The sequence below is a fragment of the Nanorana parkeri genome, unplaced genomic scaffold (assembly GCF_000935625.1).
Source record: "Nanorana parkeri isolate BGI_ZX_2015 unplaced genomic scaffold, ASM93562v1 scaffold111, whole genome shotgun sequence".
NCBI lineage: Eukaryota > Metazoa > Chordata > Amphibia > Anura > Dicroglossidae > Nanorana > Nanorana parkeri.
In genome coordinates, this window is record NW_017306379.1 from 613,183 (window position 1) to 628,445 (window position 15,263).

Sequence of the window (15,263 nt, forward strand, 5' to 3'; positions counted from 1 at the left end):
AGCATGTTCGGCCGGCCCGAAGCCACGCGATGTACGGCTGATTTCAGCCGATATACGGCTGAAATCAGCCGTACCAGCCTGAAGTGAATAGCCAAACAGCGTTCGGCTCACTTCGCTTTAGGTTGGTCATTCACTCGGCTGCCTACGGCAGCTTAGTGCATAGACCCCTATGTTCTTTAATGAGACCCTGTCGCCAGACCTGTCATTTCAGTAACAATCCTTCTACAAGATTATATGTGCATTTTACATATTTTATTATTATTATTATTATTATACAGGATTTATATAGCACCAATAGTTTGCACAGCGCTTTACAATATAAGGAAGACATTACAATCACAATACAATTCAAGACAAGATGGCGAGGGCCCTGTCCGTGAGGGCTTACAATCTAAAAGATTTTAGGCATGTTATTTACCTGCAAATGCCTTCCTAGCTCAGCATATATTATTTTTACTGCCCCAGGGAACAAATGTCCTCATGCTTCCCAACCCAGTCATGGGGCAGGTAGGTAATGCTGAAGGTAATGCTGGCAAAGACTGGAGATCTTAACAGGGAGCAGGTAGCTTTGTATGATGAAGTATCTTCATTCAGGGCCACCAGCTCAACATATATTATTTTTATTAGCCCATGGAAGGCAAATGTCCTTCTGCCTCCCAGCCCAGTCATGTGGCAGGTAGGTAATTTTTACTGGACCGCAAGAGCAAATATCCTCCTGCTTCCCAAGCTAGTCATGGGACAGGTAGGTCGTTTTTACTGGCCCAGAAGAGCAAATATCCTCCTGCTTCCCAACCCATTAATGGGGCAGGTAGGTAATGCTGAAGGTAATGCTGAAAGACTGGAGATCTGAACAGGGAGCAGGTGGCTCTGTATGATGAAGTATCTCCATTCAGGGCCACCAGCTCTACATATATTATTTTTACTGTTCTGGGGAAGGCAAATGTCCTTCTGCCTCCCAACACAGTCATGGGGCAGGTAGGTAATTTTTACTGGCCCGAGGGAGCAGATATCCTCCTGCTTCCCAACCCAGCCCAAGTCATTGGGCAGGTAGGTAATGCTGAAAGACTGGGGAGCTGAAGAGGGAGCAGGTAGCTCTGTATGACGAAGTATCTCCCTACCGGGCCACCAGCTGAACATATATTATTTTTACTGGCCCGAGGGGCCAATTGTCCTCCTGCTTCCTAACCCCATCATGGGGCAGGTAGGTAATGCTGAAGGTAATTCTTAAAGACTTATTATTACAGTGCATTGGTGATACCCCTGTATGTACACAAATAGAAAAAAGGGTTTTTAAGGCATCAAATCACACATCTGATTTTAAAAGGTTTTATTCCAAAGTAAAAAAAAAAAACATTAAAAGATTTTACAAAAATGTCTGTTTAAATTGCTTGTGATCCATAAGAATTAACCTCTAACATAGATCAGCTACCACCTCCCAGGTCCCCCAAAAGGGAGGAAAAAGTCATATATCACTCCCCAATTGAAGGAATCACTACATCTGAGAGTTCAGACTCCATGACAATTTAGGTTGGTGATATATGACTTTTTTTCTCAAATGTGTAATTTGGTGCCTTAAAAACCCTTTTTTCTATTTGTGTACAATGCTTACAGACTAGAGATATGAACTGCGAGCAAGTAGCTCTGTATGGTGATGTATCTCAATTCAGGGCCACCGGCTAAGCATATACTATTTTTACTGCCCCCCCTCAAATGACCTCCAGCCTTCCAACCAAGTCATGGGCAAATGCCCTCCCAGTCCTCCGATGACTCCACTTATCCCTAATTGCAGCATCTTACTGAAGCTTCCCCCTTCTGACCCATGTGTTACATAGTTTATTTACTTGTAGCAAAGCCAACAGGATGGGAACAAAGCGAATGAGAGTTGAGAAAATCTGTTTGAAAGCGAGTGAAAAACACACTTCTCTAGCCATATGATTACATTGTAGAAACCTCCACAATTCCTTTAAACATAAAAGGAAAAGATTTACCCGACTGTTCTATAGGTGGTTTCCTCATTAAGCTCAGAGGCGAATTGAACAAAAGCAACAGACAAAATGACTGCCAATGAAAGTCCCTGGGAAGGTGAGTCAGAGACAGGTGCCGCTAACCAGGACCAAGATGTTTCACATTGAAGAGGGTTTCCCGGTACGGAGGTGGCTGGAAACAGCTGTTGGAATGCAGCTTAATCACATTGTGCACTATATTCACAAAGTATGGATGATAAATGGCATCGCCTGCTATTAATGAGTTCTGCAGTTAAGCAGTTGTGAGTCACCACACTCCAGTGTTTAGACGGAAGATGATTTATCGCACGCGTTTCGACAGGTCGGATTTTAAAGATACATTCAGGTGTTTAAAACGCATTTCTGGAAATCTTGGAAATAAAGCACGGTCTGGCATGTATATAAATAGTGCAGGAGTAAAAAAAAAATATCTGAGGTTGCAAAGAGAAGTGAAAAAGAGAAAAATAAAATGGAATGACATAACAGCAGATCTGTAACACTTAAAGTCTAACAAGCCATTTTGGGTTTTTAAAAGGTCACATTTTTAAGATACATTTAGGTTTTTAAAATGCATTTCTGGAAATCTAGGAAATAAATCATAGTTTGGTATTTATATAAATCATTCAAGCACGAAAAAAGGGTGTACACACACATCGTAAAATAGAAGAAATAAATAAATTGGACAAAAAAGATGTAAAAATTCATAATTTAGAGTTGTCACCGGAACAGAAATAGAGTTAAATTTTTTGTATGGGGACACCTGCTTTTGTGACAACTGTCTAAGGGTTAGTTCACAGTTCACGCCATAAACAGTGGGTTCCGGTCCGATTCTGGCCGGAATACACTGCCTCGCATTGCGGTCGGCCCACTTTTTAGCCGGGGCGTGGCGGGCCATTGAAGTGAATGGCACCGTAGCTACGACGTCCGGCCGCAATGCGATCACCCGCACGGGATTGTGCCTGCAGTGCGGTTCGGTGCGGTGCGATCAAAATGCTGCAGGAGGCTGAAGAGGCACAGGAGGTCAGTGTTACTAACATTGTTCAGTAAAATTGGTTGTGTAGAAAGAGAAAAGAAAAGAAATAAGACAAAAATGTTTTTATCTGTTTATATGCTAATTTTTGCTTTAAAATTCTGGTGGAATTTGACGTCAGTATGACGTCATGGGCAGGTTCTGTGGTGTATTCTTTGTGGTTCACTATTTAGGTTGAAGTTGCATGCTTGTTGTTGTCACTATGTCGCCCAGAAGAAGGGACCCTGCGTGGCCCCGAAACGTTGGCTGTTTGACGCATTTGACGATTTAATAAAAAGTGCTTTACTTCTTGCACATATCTTCGAGTGCTGGTGACTTCTATTATGGACTGTATCTGACACGGCGCTATCCTTGTTGCCACTTCAAGTACTAACCTCTCATTCAAGATCTGTACGCTGTATGGAGTGCAGGTGATTTCGTATTAACCATCGGAGGGGTGACACCAAAATGACTGACATTCATTTTGGTGTCACCCCCTCTGAAAAGTCAGTCATGGACCGAGAGCCTGACAGTTGCAGGAGAGAGGAGGGCGCCCGGCGGCATACCTAATACCGCCGGGTGAACGTCCCCTCCTCTCTGTGCCGGCGTCCATCACCAAGATGGCCACCGGCAGGTATCAAAGAGATGACCGCATATGCATGATGAAGTTATTGCGTGCACGCACGTGGCGACGCCACGCGTATGCACGATGACATCACGGCGGGGTGTCACCCACTATCCGCTCCGGGTGACACCCGGCCTCAGGACGCCCTTGAGCACTAGGTCACATAATCTGTAGCTGGGACACCGCTGCTGGAGCCTCCTATGTCCTTTGTTTGATACTCAGTTTTTCTAACCTTGTTCTTGCAAAGCCTTTCATAACAGAGTTTATTTCAAACTTAACAGTTCCACTGTCTCCTCATGTTACCCATGATTCACATACTCAGGAGCTCGAAGCAACAAGCAGTGAGTCACTATAAAGGGTCTATAGAGCAAAACAAAGCATGATAACACCGCACAATGAAGGTGTTGGTTGCTACCTGCATTCCCCTTCTCCTTTGCTTTACTTTTTTTTTTTTTACATTCAAATTGAAATAAACCCCAAATCTGTAAATCTTTATTTTTAAAGAGTAAAGTCGCCCATTCAAACATATAAAAGTGATAAATGGGTATTTTATAATGAGTAAAGACCAAATAAAACTCCATAGCGGTGAAAGTGCTTTCTTGTGGATGCTTTTTAATGCTTGATTTATTAGCTATCAACTTGTCAGATGAGCCGTTCCTGAAGAATGGGATTTAAATGTGGCTCTCACATCGGCACATTAGTGGTATATAGCACAACTGGGACTGTCCTTGGAGGAAAACAAGACTCCTGGGCGATGTAAAAGAGAAGGCTTTTGTAAAGGGAGTTCCAGCGTCTACCATATTATCAACTGAAACAAAAGAGCCAAAAGTGCCACTTTGTAACGTATTTGTTGTTGAGGAAACAAATCCTAAAGGAAGTATAAAAAGATTGAAATGGCGTGAACCCGTTTTATTGCTACCTGCAGCTTTGAGAATGTCTACTTGTTAGACCTAAAGCTGGAGAAGTCACTTACTGAACAGAAATATGGATTTAGTGCTGGTGCATAAAAAAGATAACGTCATGCTCTAAAAACTTGCTGGGCTGCTGGAGATGATTGCCCACCAACATGCAGGAAACACGTAAAGACTGAAAGATGGGTGAGCTGTTTAAGTGATTGACAGAATAAAAACCACTTTCTGCTTTTATTGGTTCATTAATAAAACGGTTTAAAGCTAAAAAAAATTTAGGCTATTTTATATACTGATTAAATCACTTCTAATAGATTCTCTTCCTTAAAGGAGAACTATGAGGTGAGGGATTTTCACTCACCTCATAGTTCTAGCTGACCTGTGACTATGAGACTGTCACAGGTCGGCTCAGTAGATCGGGAGGTGAGCGAACACATACCGGCGTTCGCTCACTTCTCGATCCTGTCACGGCTCTCTGCCGTGACAAGGGAGGGACTGGATTCCCCCCTCCCGATCCTCCAGCACTGACTGGCGGAATGGACGGGGGAGGGAGCGGGTTAAGCTGGCTCTGCCTTTAGATAGGCAGAGCCAGCTGTCAGTCACGCAGCTGGGCGGATCCCGGCACAATTGTCGGTATCCGCTTCAGCTGCGTCGTCTCAGTATACCACGAGCTACAGCTCACGGTATACTGAGCCTAGTGTGATGGGAGGACGCTAGTTTGTGTCCTCCCGTTACCCTAAGGAGAACTATGGGGAAAAGACTTAACCCCATAGTTCTCCTTTAATGTTCAAAACTAGGGTTGCACCAATACTGATACTAGTATCGGGGCTGATATTGAGTATTTGGGCAAGTACTCATACTTACCCAAATTCTCCTGATGCCTATTCCGATACTGGAACTTCTGGTATCAGGAAGCCGGGCTGCAAGTCATTACATGCCACCCGGCTTCCTATTTGGCTGGGAAGCCGGCTCCATGCTCCCTCTCCCTTGCGGGGTCCTATGGAGCCACCCTTGTGTGTGCTAATAAGCTGTGTTTATCTCCACATCATACAGTAGATATTCTGCTGCTCTCCTTACCGGAAACCCCTTAGGAGATGGGTACTGATGTGACCGCGGATGGCGCCGCAAAGATCAGAAGAGAAACAAGATGTTACAAATGGACATGCAAATTTTGTTTAGTTCAGAATGCAAATTCGGACAAAATGTCGGGAATTTGGACATTCGGGTTGATCCGTATGTCCAAAGTTCCAATGAGACCAAATGCAAACGAATCCAAATGTTCTTTTAACGAAATTTCGGATCATCCAAATGTCATTCAACATGATACCAATCGGACACATGACTGCTTCTGGCCAATCAGAAAAGCCCGCCGGAAACTAAAACAAAATTCCAAAAGATCTGAATCCAAATAAGGAAACAAAGAGGCGTTCGGACCTGAAACCCAAAATCTGAAAGATCGAACAATCCGAAATGAAAGTAATTTGGCTGCAAGCACCGTTCCGCTGAAGATTTTCAAGCCAGCTCTTTTGATCTTCTGATTGAGGAATGCTTGGTGGAAGGGTGCCACCTATGCAAAGTTTGCACAATGTATAGCCTACTATAGTAGTAAAGCCAGAACTATGAATACATTGTAATTCTTTTGTTGGGGGGAACTACCGTTTTGCCGCTACTGGAAGAAAAGAAAAGACTTTGTGAAGTAATATCCAATTCTTTTCCCAGAATCCTCGGCCAGGCAGGATGCCAGATGACATTCACACTAAATGGAAATAGCCCCTGATGGCATTGCATCGTACATCCTGTGCCGTGTTTGTCTTTCTTTTGCTGATTGTGTAGTCTTATTATAGAATAACTGTGAGGTCAGTGTTAGCATTAATTGTACTTGTTAATGTTTAAGGGGAAGGGTTGAGTTTCCTGTCAGCTACCGACATGGGAGCCGCTTCTCAGTTACTTATTCCAGCTTCCAGTCTTGCTGTCAGGAAATTAAGTGAAAGAGTTAGCTCAATCAGGTGTTGTGATGCATGTCACAAGGGACTTCGAGCTGGAATCTGTGTACAGCCAGAGTTAATCTTTTCTGTTCTTTAGATGAAAAAAAAAACCCGCTGTATAATTTCCTCTAAATTAAAGGGTCTGTCCGCTTATAAGTGATATTTTTTTTAGCAAGCACAGCCTAGTGGCCTGAGTCATCCTTTGGCTTTTAATATGCCTTAGATGTTCCTTCCATAATTCCGGACTGTTTTGGGTGTTTTTGTCCATGATATAAAATATTTACAAATTCCAGCAGAGGTAGGGAGCTCCTCATAATGACCAGCATGTGTGCCAACCAAGGAACTTAAGCTGGCCAAAAGCCTATAGATCTCCTATAGACTTTTTTCAGCCTACAGTCAGATGGAAAAAGTGCAACAGATTCCTCAGTCTACGCTAAACTGTGTGGTTGGAGGAATCTCTCACTGGGCCAAGCTGTCAAAATACCTGAACAGTCTGATTGGATGCAGGCATTGTTCAGGTATTTTGAGAGCCAGCGGGGCCAACTACCAAGACACTGAAGCTTGGCCCAGTGGGAGAGTGCTCCATCCACACAGTTTAGCGTAGACGGAGGAATCTGTTGCACTTTTTTCATTTGACCATAGAAAATCTGCAGATAATCTATAGGTGTATGGCCAACTTAAGTGTAGAGATCTCGCCAGTAGAGTTCACAAGAAATATAAGAAACTGGCCAGTGGTTTAAAGTAAATGTAGACCTTAAATGTATGACATTTGGTTTGCCATTTTTAATTAAATACTTCTTTTGCCATTTTGTCACCCTCGTTGGTATCTTGGTGCTGCCGATCAACTTCAACCATTTTCAAACAGTTCCTCTCTGCATGCACTTGCTTCAGTGTTGGATGCACATCATTGCTCTGGACTGCCTTCCTGATGGAGACAACATTGGATCATGTCTGTAGAATGTGTGTCGGCACAGCTGCTTGTCTTGATCAGGGGTTGCCCATGCAGGAACCCAACTGGCAGACAGGAAGTGCCTGAACAAGGACCTTCATGACTGGATCAACAGGCATTATTTTAATGAAAGCTGCAGATTTAATGAAATTGAAAGCAACTATTGAAATGTCATTAAAGCCCACTGAATTTTCTATTTAGACCAGATAAATACATTCCAGGTGAATTTAAAAAAAGCTGTACAAATTCTAACAGTTAATTTTCTTTAGTAACAAGCCACATCTTGAGTAGAAAAGCCTGTCCCCAACCAGCATGCTGTAGAGAAGGACCTCTGCAGAGGTCCAGCACACCCTCTGCTGAGTCAGAGCTAGGGCTCTCTAATCAGCAGGGAGCATGTGCTTTGCCATAGCTATAGGTCTGACCCAGCAGGGTTTGTGATTGGCATTCACTGCAGAGAGACTGCTGCTTCCATATAAAGAGCAAAGGATCTACACTACAGCATGCTGGTGGGGGACATGCTTTCATTTCAGGGCATGGCTACTTGCTAAAGAAAAAAACCGTAAGACTTAGTTTTGATGAACCTGGAATGTATTTAACATCATGTATTAAAACCCAAAAACAAAAATTTATTATGTTGCAGCTTACCAGTCCTTAATAGTGGTGGCTTCATTAGTTTTCTTTTTCAGGCTTTTTCCCTTTATTTCCACCTGGTAATCTGGCCAGTAACACACTTCCTGTCTTAGGGTGCTTTCACTCTATGGAGGACCAACGGAGCCACTCTAGGACAGCAGCATTGTCACCCTGTGGGAATGGAAGTGTTAGATACACTAACAGATTGAGATGGACTTATCAATCTCCAGCTAACACTTTTTCGGCAATTACAGCAACAGTAATTTTTTTTTTTTCCTTTTAGCATAAAAGCTAATCGTTGTAAGCACCCTGTCAGTGTCAAATGGTTTGTGTCAATCCTCTATCTGCAACTTTTTGCTGGACAGCTTGGCCTGTTACAGGAAGTTGAAAAATAACAGACTTAAAGTAGCATTAAACTCTCAAACTTTATTCATAATTGAATACAGATCAAACAAATATACATTGCCCAGCAAAGTATCTCTTTACATTTTTGCTCATGCACGTGCAGTCATCATGTTTACGAACAGCTCCAACTCTCTCTGCTCGGATTCCCTGAGCTTCCTGTCCAGTACAGGATCACAGGGGAGAAACAGCCTCCAGCAGCCTACTAGCTTGGATCAGAGGGGAGAAGGGAATAGGGAAGAAGGAGTAGGGAGGAGCAAGGAGCAGAGGAGTGGTTTGCCTTGTTGTGTCTGTGTGTTTGTGGAGACACACCCAGCTTACTAGCACACACAAAGGTGGCTCCATAGGACCCTCTAAGGCACCTTAAAACAGGATATCAGGGCCAGTGCTCATGGGACCAGCTAATTATGTAGGAAATTGAAACTAAAACGTCAAGGAGAACAATCCATTGTAAGTGATTTAATGACCATTTGTAAAGTCTTAAAAATCTTTTGACTTCAATATCACTTTAATGGTCAGATCACCAATGGACATAAAGGTAAAAAGCCTAAAAAAAGAAAACTAATGCTGCAATAAATGACATTTTTGCTTTTGGGTTTAGATACACTTTAGGTTCGATTGGGCTTTAACATGTTAAAAGCGTCTATGAGATTTTAGAGATGGGGTTTGGATCTATTTTAACTCAACAACATGTATAACATTTCTTTTCTGGGTGGACTGACCCTATAAAAAAAAATGAACTGTAGTGTCCCTCCTGAATACCGATGCCCCTAAATCATAAAGTAAAAATAAAACAAAAGTTAAGGTAAAAAGAAAAATCTCTTTACAGGGAGTGATAACAAAGACTAGAGGCCACCACCTAAAACTGGTGGAGAAAAGATGTAACCACAAGGGGCGTAGGGGCTTTTTTTCCAGTAAGAGCGGTTAAAGGTCTGGAACTCGCTGCCACAAGAAGTGGTATCAGCTGAGAGTATTGAATCATTCAAAAGGCATTTAGATACCTTCCTCAGAGAACACAACATACAGGGGTACAGGTACACTTAAAAATAAGGACACACAGGGACGCTGCACACATACACACATGCACAATCACACACAGACACACAATGGTTAGACTTGATGGACCTGTGTCTTTTTTCAACCTCAAATACTATGTAACTATGTAAAAAAGTTTTTTTTTTAAAGAGAAGGAAAGAAAGCTGTGTCCAGTATTTGTTATTCATCAGATACAAAACATTCTAAAATATGCTTTCATGATAACTTTCCTTTAATTTCCAAACCAGTCTCGCACACTCAGCCTGGACCATGAGCAATACACGCCTGTGCTTTTATCTCTATCAGTGTCCACCAGATTCCCCTGGTGCACCATGCAGTCGTAAATCACAAGATTTAACTTTTCACAGATATGGCCAAAGCAGAATTCATGTACATACACGTGGTGGTACAAATGGACCCTTTTAATATTTAACGTAAATGAAAGCAATAAATTAGAAACAGGTCTTACCGGCGATGTTAGTAATCCACAACAGACTTTGTAAATATTGTAGAGTGAAGGTAGGTTTTGTTGAATAATCTCCGGGATTAAGCAAAGGATTTATAATTTAAACAATCTGTTTAGAATCTTTTTTTTTCATTCCCTATCACTCCCTGTAAAGTATAAATTTTTTTATCTGATAGCATATTTTACTGTTTAGTTATTTCTACCGTCAGCGCGATTAATTTTTTTCCTCCTTAAGCAAATATGTCTTAGATTTGCGGTTTGCATAATAACAAGAAGGGAAATATGTCATTGCGCTGGTGTAAGACCGTTACATTTCATGCGATTAGTTATGCCAATAAGGCAAGGCCCGATTCCAAAAAATGCACATTTCCTAGCAAAAGAAAAGGAATAGAATTTTCCATGTCTTTGATAATGGCGGATCAAAATGTGTTTCAGTTACTCAAAGTGAATATTCCACCAAATTTGCTCAATGGAAAATATTCCTTTCATTTAGGTGACTTTGACGTTGTTTTTTTGTTTTGTTTTAGCGGAGATGGTTGGTACTGACAGTGATTTTGTCTGTTCAAAGACATCGTGTTGGAATGTGATGTTATGTATTTTTTTTCCCATTAAATTCGAGATGCAAAACTGTGTTACACTTTGTTCATCTTGCTCTTTATTTTGAAAAGTAATGTGTCATTTTGTTTAGATGTTGGCAATTTAATTATCTGCTACATTAAAAAAAAGTTATTAATCCTTGTTGCTTACTCCTAGAAAATAAAGTGTGTTTCTGTTCTTAAAAAAAGTGCCTCTTGCTGTAATTAAAATCTGGGACTGATTGATAAAGTCAGTTCAGGTCCTTTATGAAAGCATGAAGGGATTGGGCTGTGCTTTGAACAGCTAGATTTTAATTGTTTGTATTTTTTTTATACATTCTGAAGTTATCTTAAAGTAAACCTGAGCTGGCCTAAAACCTGCAGGAGCAGTGCTGAAGTGCAAGCACATTTTGTACTAAAGTGGGCATTCGCTGCTTCAAGCTGTATGTGGCCCTGCCGACAGTACCCAGCTCAACAAAAGTCAATGATGCAATCAACCTTTGCTAAAGGAGGCGGGTGTTAAAGCACAACCTCAGGCAACCTTGGAGCTTCCCCCACACTGCAAGGGTTAAATTCTCATTTGTGTTTAGGTGCTAAAAAAAATTATACTCACCTGATCCTCAGAGCCATCTTGCTCTTAAACTGTTCCCTGGAGCCTCTCTCCCCTGCGCTGCAGAGGTGTAAATATCCTTGAGTCATCATGTTCTATACAGTGTACTGTATAGGACGTGATGACGCCGAGGGAGCCAACCATTGCTGCAAAGGGGGAAGAGACAGGCTTCAGGGACCGAAGCAGCTGCCAGTCGGTTCCGTGGTTCGGGTGAGTATAACTTTTTTTTTAAGCACCTAGACAAAAATGAGCATTTGACCCTTGCGGTGTGGGGTAGCCCCACTGCAAGGGTTAAGAAAACTTCTGCCTGAGGTTCTGCTTTAAGTGACTGCTGCCAATCAGTTGGTCCCTGTGTATCCCTCTAGAACCATAGATGCAGACTGTCCAAAGGGCCTCAAGTTCTTCCCAAGTAAAATTATACTGTTCCGAGTGCTAAGCCCCACCCCCTATTAATCAACTGCCCAATGCCAAAGGTGTTTTGGGCAGCAGAGAATCTGCAAGTGCAAGGATTAGTGTTAGAAAGGAGTAGGGGCCAATCTCTAGAATTTTATAGCCCATAAATTCTAGGAGATTGATAAAGGACAGTGGGATTGATTTGAAGACTAAGATAATCAAAGCTAGAGGCTTTTTTGTTTGGACAGGCAGAGTATTAATACAGCTCCAATAATGGTGCCATATATTTAAATGTTGTTAGCCATATCAGTGCAAAAAACGGGAACCAACCTATGTAGCACAGAGGAGGCAGATTATGGTGTGGTGAGTCCAAAGGAAACACAAAACATTGAAACACCGTACAATGCAACATTGGCAACAGGAGCATAAAATAAAGCTTGGCATGACATAGTACCCACTTCCTTCTAATGATGAATTTACCCTTACACCTTCGATGGAAGAAATGTAAATACTGTCTCCTTTAAGAAAGAAATATTGTAGTATAATTTAGTTTTTAGAGCTTTTTGGTCCTGTCACCATGTAGTATTCCAAAGCGCAATGCATTGAAAAAAATATCTTAAATGTGTAGCTGGTCATATAACCCAATTGTCATGGTTTACACTGTGCAGAGGTGTAGCACTTTAGAAGAAGATCTATAAATACCCATGTTCCTTAAAAACACGTTTTAGAGGCAATAAAGCTCTCAGCTACTGCACAACTGCCCTTCCCATTTATTCCCCTGCCCATCCCTCGCATGTATTGGGTCATCCAGGCATGGAAGTAGTCAATGATGTGCCAGCTAATGGAGCTGGAAGGATAGAAGGATGGAGCAGTTGTATAATAGCCAAGGGCTCCAGGCAGCACAGGCCTGCTGTTCTAAATACATTTTTATGAAATACATGTTCTTTTCAACACCTCTGCACTGTTCAATTCCAATTATATTATTACAATTACACCTACACTGAAAACACAACTGAACTTACAGAAATAGATATGCAATCAGATAGACATTGTACTAACAACATTGTTCATATAACCTTACCTTAACTTTCCTGTTACAGTTTGGGCCCTGTTTGTGGCATGTGTTTAAGGTATTTTTTGTGCCAGAGTGGCTTTGTCCCCCATGCAAGTCAATGAGGATACAAAAGAAGCTCGAAACAAGTTGATGCAGCTTAGAAGGAGATCTACTGCAGGTCAAATGCACCTGTCAAAGTATCCTGAATTATCTCAGAAGTGTCTCAGACTGATCTCAAAAGCAAATTCAATGCCTGAAAGCAACCTGCATGTACCCAGAAACACAAGCTCAAAGCCAATCGATAGGGGCCCTTCATGTGGGTAAGAAGAGCAAAAGGCACCAGTATTTGACCACCCTTTCAAGGAGTCCTCTGTAATCTAACAAACCCAGTCTGATGTGCCTCCCCACTTCCCCAGGACTATAAGTCAGCATGAGGATGTTTGTGATGAGGGGTGTGGCAATGACTCCCCTATGCCAGCATAGAGCACTGGAGTGGGAGTGTATAAATTGCACTGTCTCTTTAAGAAAAATGTGGGCAATCAGTAATCTCTCTGCAGAGGTCCTACACACCCCCTTCTTATTGGAGTGTCAGAGCTTTCCAATCAGCAGGGAGCATGAGCTTTACTGATTGCACAGCTATAGATCTGACTTAGCAGGGGGTTTGTCAGACCTCTGCCAAGATACCACTGCGTCCTCGCAAAGGCTATGGTCCCACTCTACCACTGCTGGCAGGGGGCAGGCTTTTCTACTTAGGCTGCAGCTGCTTTAGAACAAAAAAAAACAGGAAGACATTAAACACCTTTTGCTTTCATGCATCTGGAATGTATTCAGCTGATTTAAACAGAAGGTTCAGGTGAGCTTTAAGGTATTTCCAAGCAAAACTCAGTTAAAAATGATAACATACAGTGTACAGGATTATAGACAGAAAGAAAGAAGTCAGATGGGCTTTAAATATACTTCACACCCCACCAAAAGCATTACAGCATGGGAAGTTTTATAGGAAAGTTGCAATACTGTATTTTTCTAGTGCACACGGCATGCCTTTATTTGACTAAATATAACCTGTCTACAGTAGCTGTTCCCATGGCATTCTAACTGCTTCCTGTTGAACTTGGAGCTCTTCTGGATTAATCCCAGCGACCACTCTCTGACTGCTGACCTTTTCTAACGAGATGGATGATTTTCCCGAACACATTCAGCAGCTGTCCCTTTGGTAACTGACACAGAATGTCACGTTGGCTTGTGCCGTCTTCCAAGGCACAAATACATATCTGTAAGGAATCGCTGGTTCCGTTGTCAAGCACTATAAGCCAGCAGTTGAGAGATCTGTGGAATTTCTGCCAGTTGGAATGATCAAACATATAAAAAAATTCTCATTTCATATGTTAACTGTCCAATTTGATTCTGTTGGCCGCTTCGGGCCAAGGCATATTATCTTTAAATTGAAACGCTGTCATATAGGGTTTTGATTAGTTTCTCCTATGCTCTTCCAGGGCTGTACGGTTAAAGTGTAGGTCCGAAACCTTTTTTTGTTTTGTTTTGGATGGAGTGGGAAAGGAACAGAATTCCTGTCACATTTTTATCACTATACTGGGCTCTCTAATATCCTGTGACAACAGTTTCACCAGACAGGAAGGGGGGAACTCTTTAACAGCAAAACACACCGAAAAGCAAATGCAATATAGCAGAAAGGGCAGCACACCAGTGGTAATAGGCTCTAGAATAGTTCTTTATTCATTAAAAATCAGCAAGATAAGAAAGCCAATGTGTTCCGGGGTGTTCACACATTCCCCTTCCCCTTCATCAGGGCTACAATACAAATGGAGAAAATACAAGTATTTCTGAATTCATGAGAAGTGCAAGAAAATATTAAAGTGACAATAAACTCAGGAGCTAAATCTTAAAAAATGCATTCAAGTCCTTAACTATTAACAAAACTGCGGTGGTTGCAGATCCTCCCTCTTTTAAAACCATTGATATTAAGTGAAGGGAAATCTCGATAATGAAACTGCTGATAGCAATAAAAATCCAAAAGGGGTCCTAGTCTAGCCCCCTTTATCCAAAACTCTTTGGGCATTTTTTAATAAAATTAAAGTGTGAGGCTCCATCATACATTTATAACATCTTGTGCACAGCGTTCAGATGGTATTTTTTGAAGGAGGTGGATGTAACTATAGCTATGATGGACCATGCCACTGCTATTGGCCCTGGAAACACAGAAGGCCCCAAGCTGTATTGCAACACAGTGATATATACAGGTTGCAATACCATTTGATGTATATGTTTGGATACATTTTATGTATATATGACTGAGACCCTCTATTTGACTGCCCCCAAATCAATATGCAATCACTGGGGGAATAGCCTTTGAGATAAAGATTAGACAGGCAAGGGTCTCTTATTGTTATTCTATGGAACATTCACATATAGTTCCATGGGTAGAGGGGACATTGTTATATATACAGAAGTAGGTTATATCCCAGTCACTAATATCTCATATAAACTGTAATATGTTAATGTAATTTCAAAAGTAATTTTCAATCGTTTTAAATTTACAGTTTTCATTGAAATAATACCTGGTGATCCTGCCATGAAGGTCCTTATTCAAGCACTTTCTTT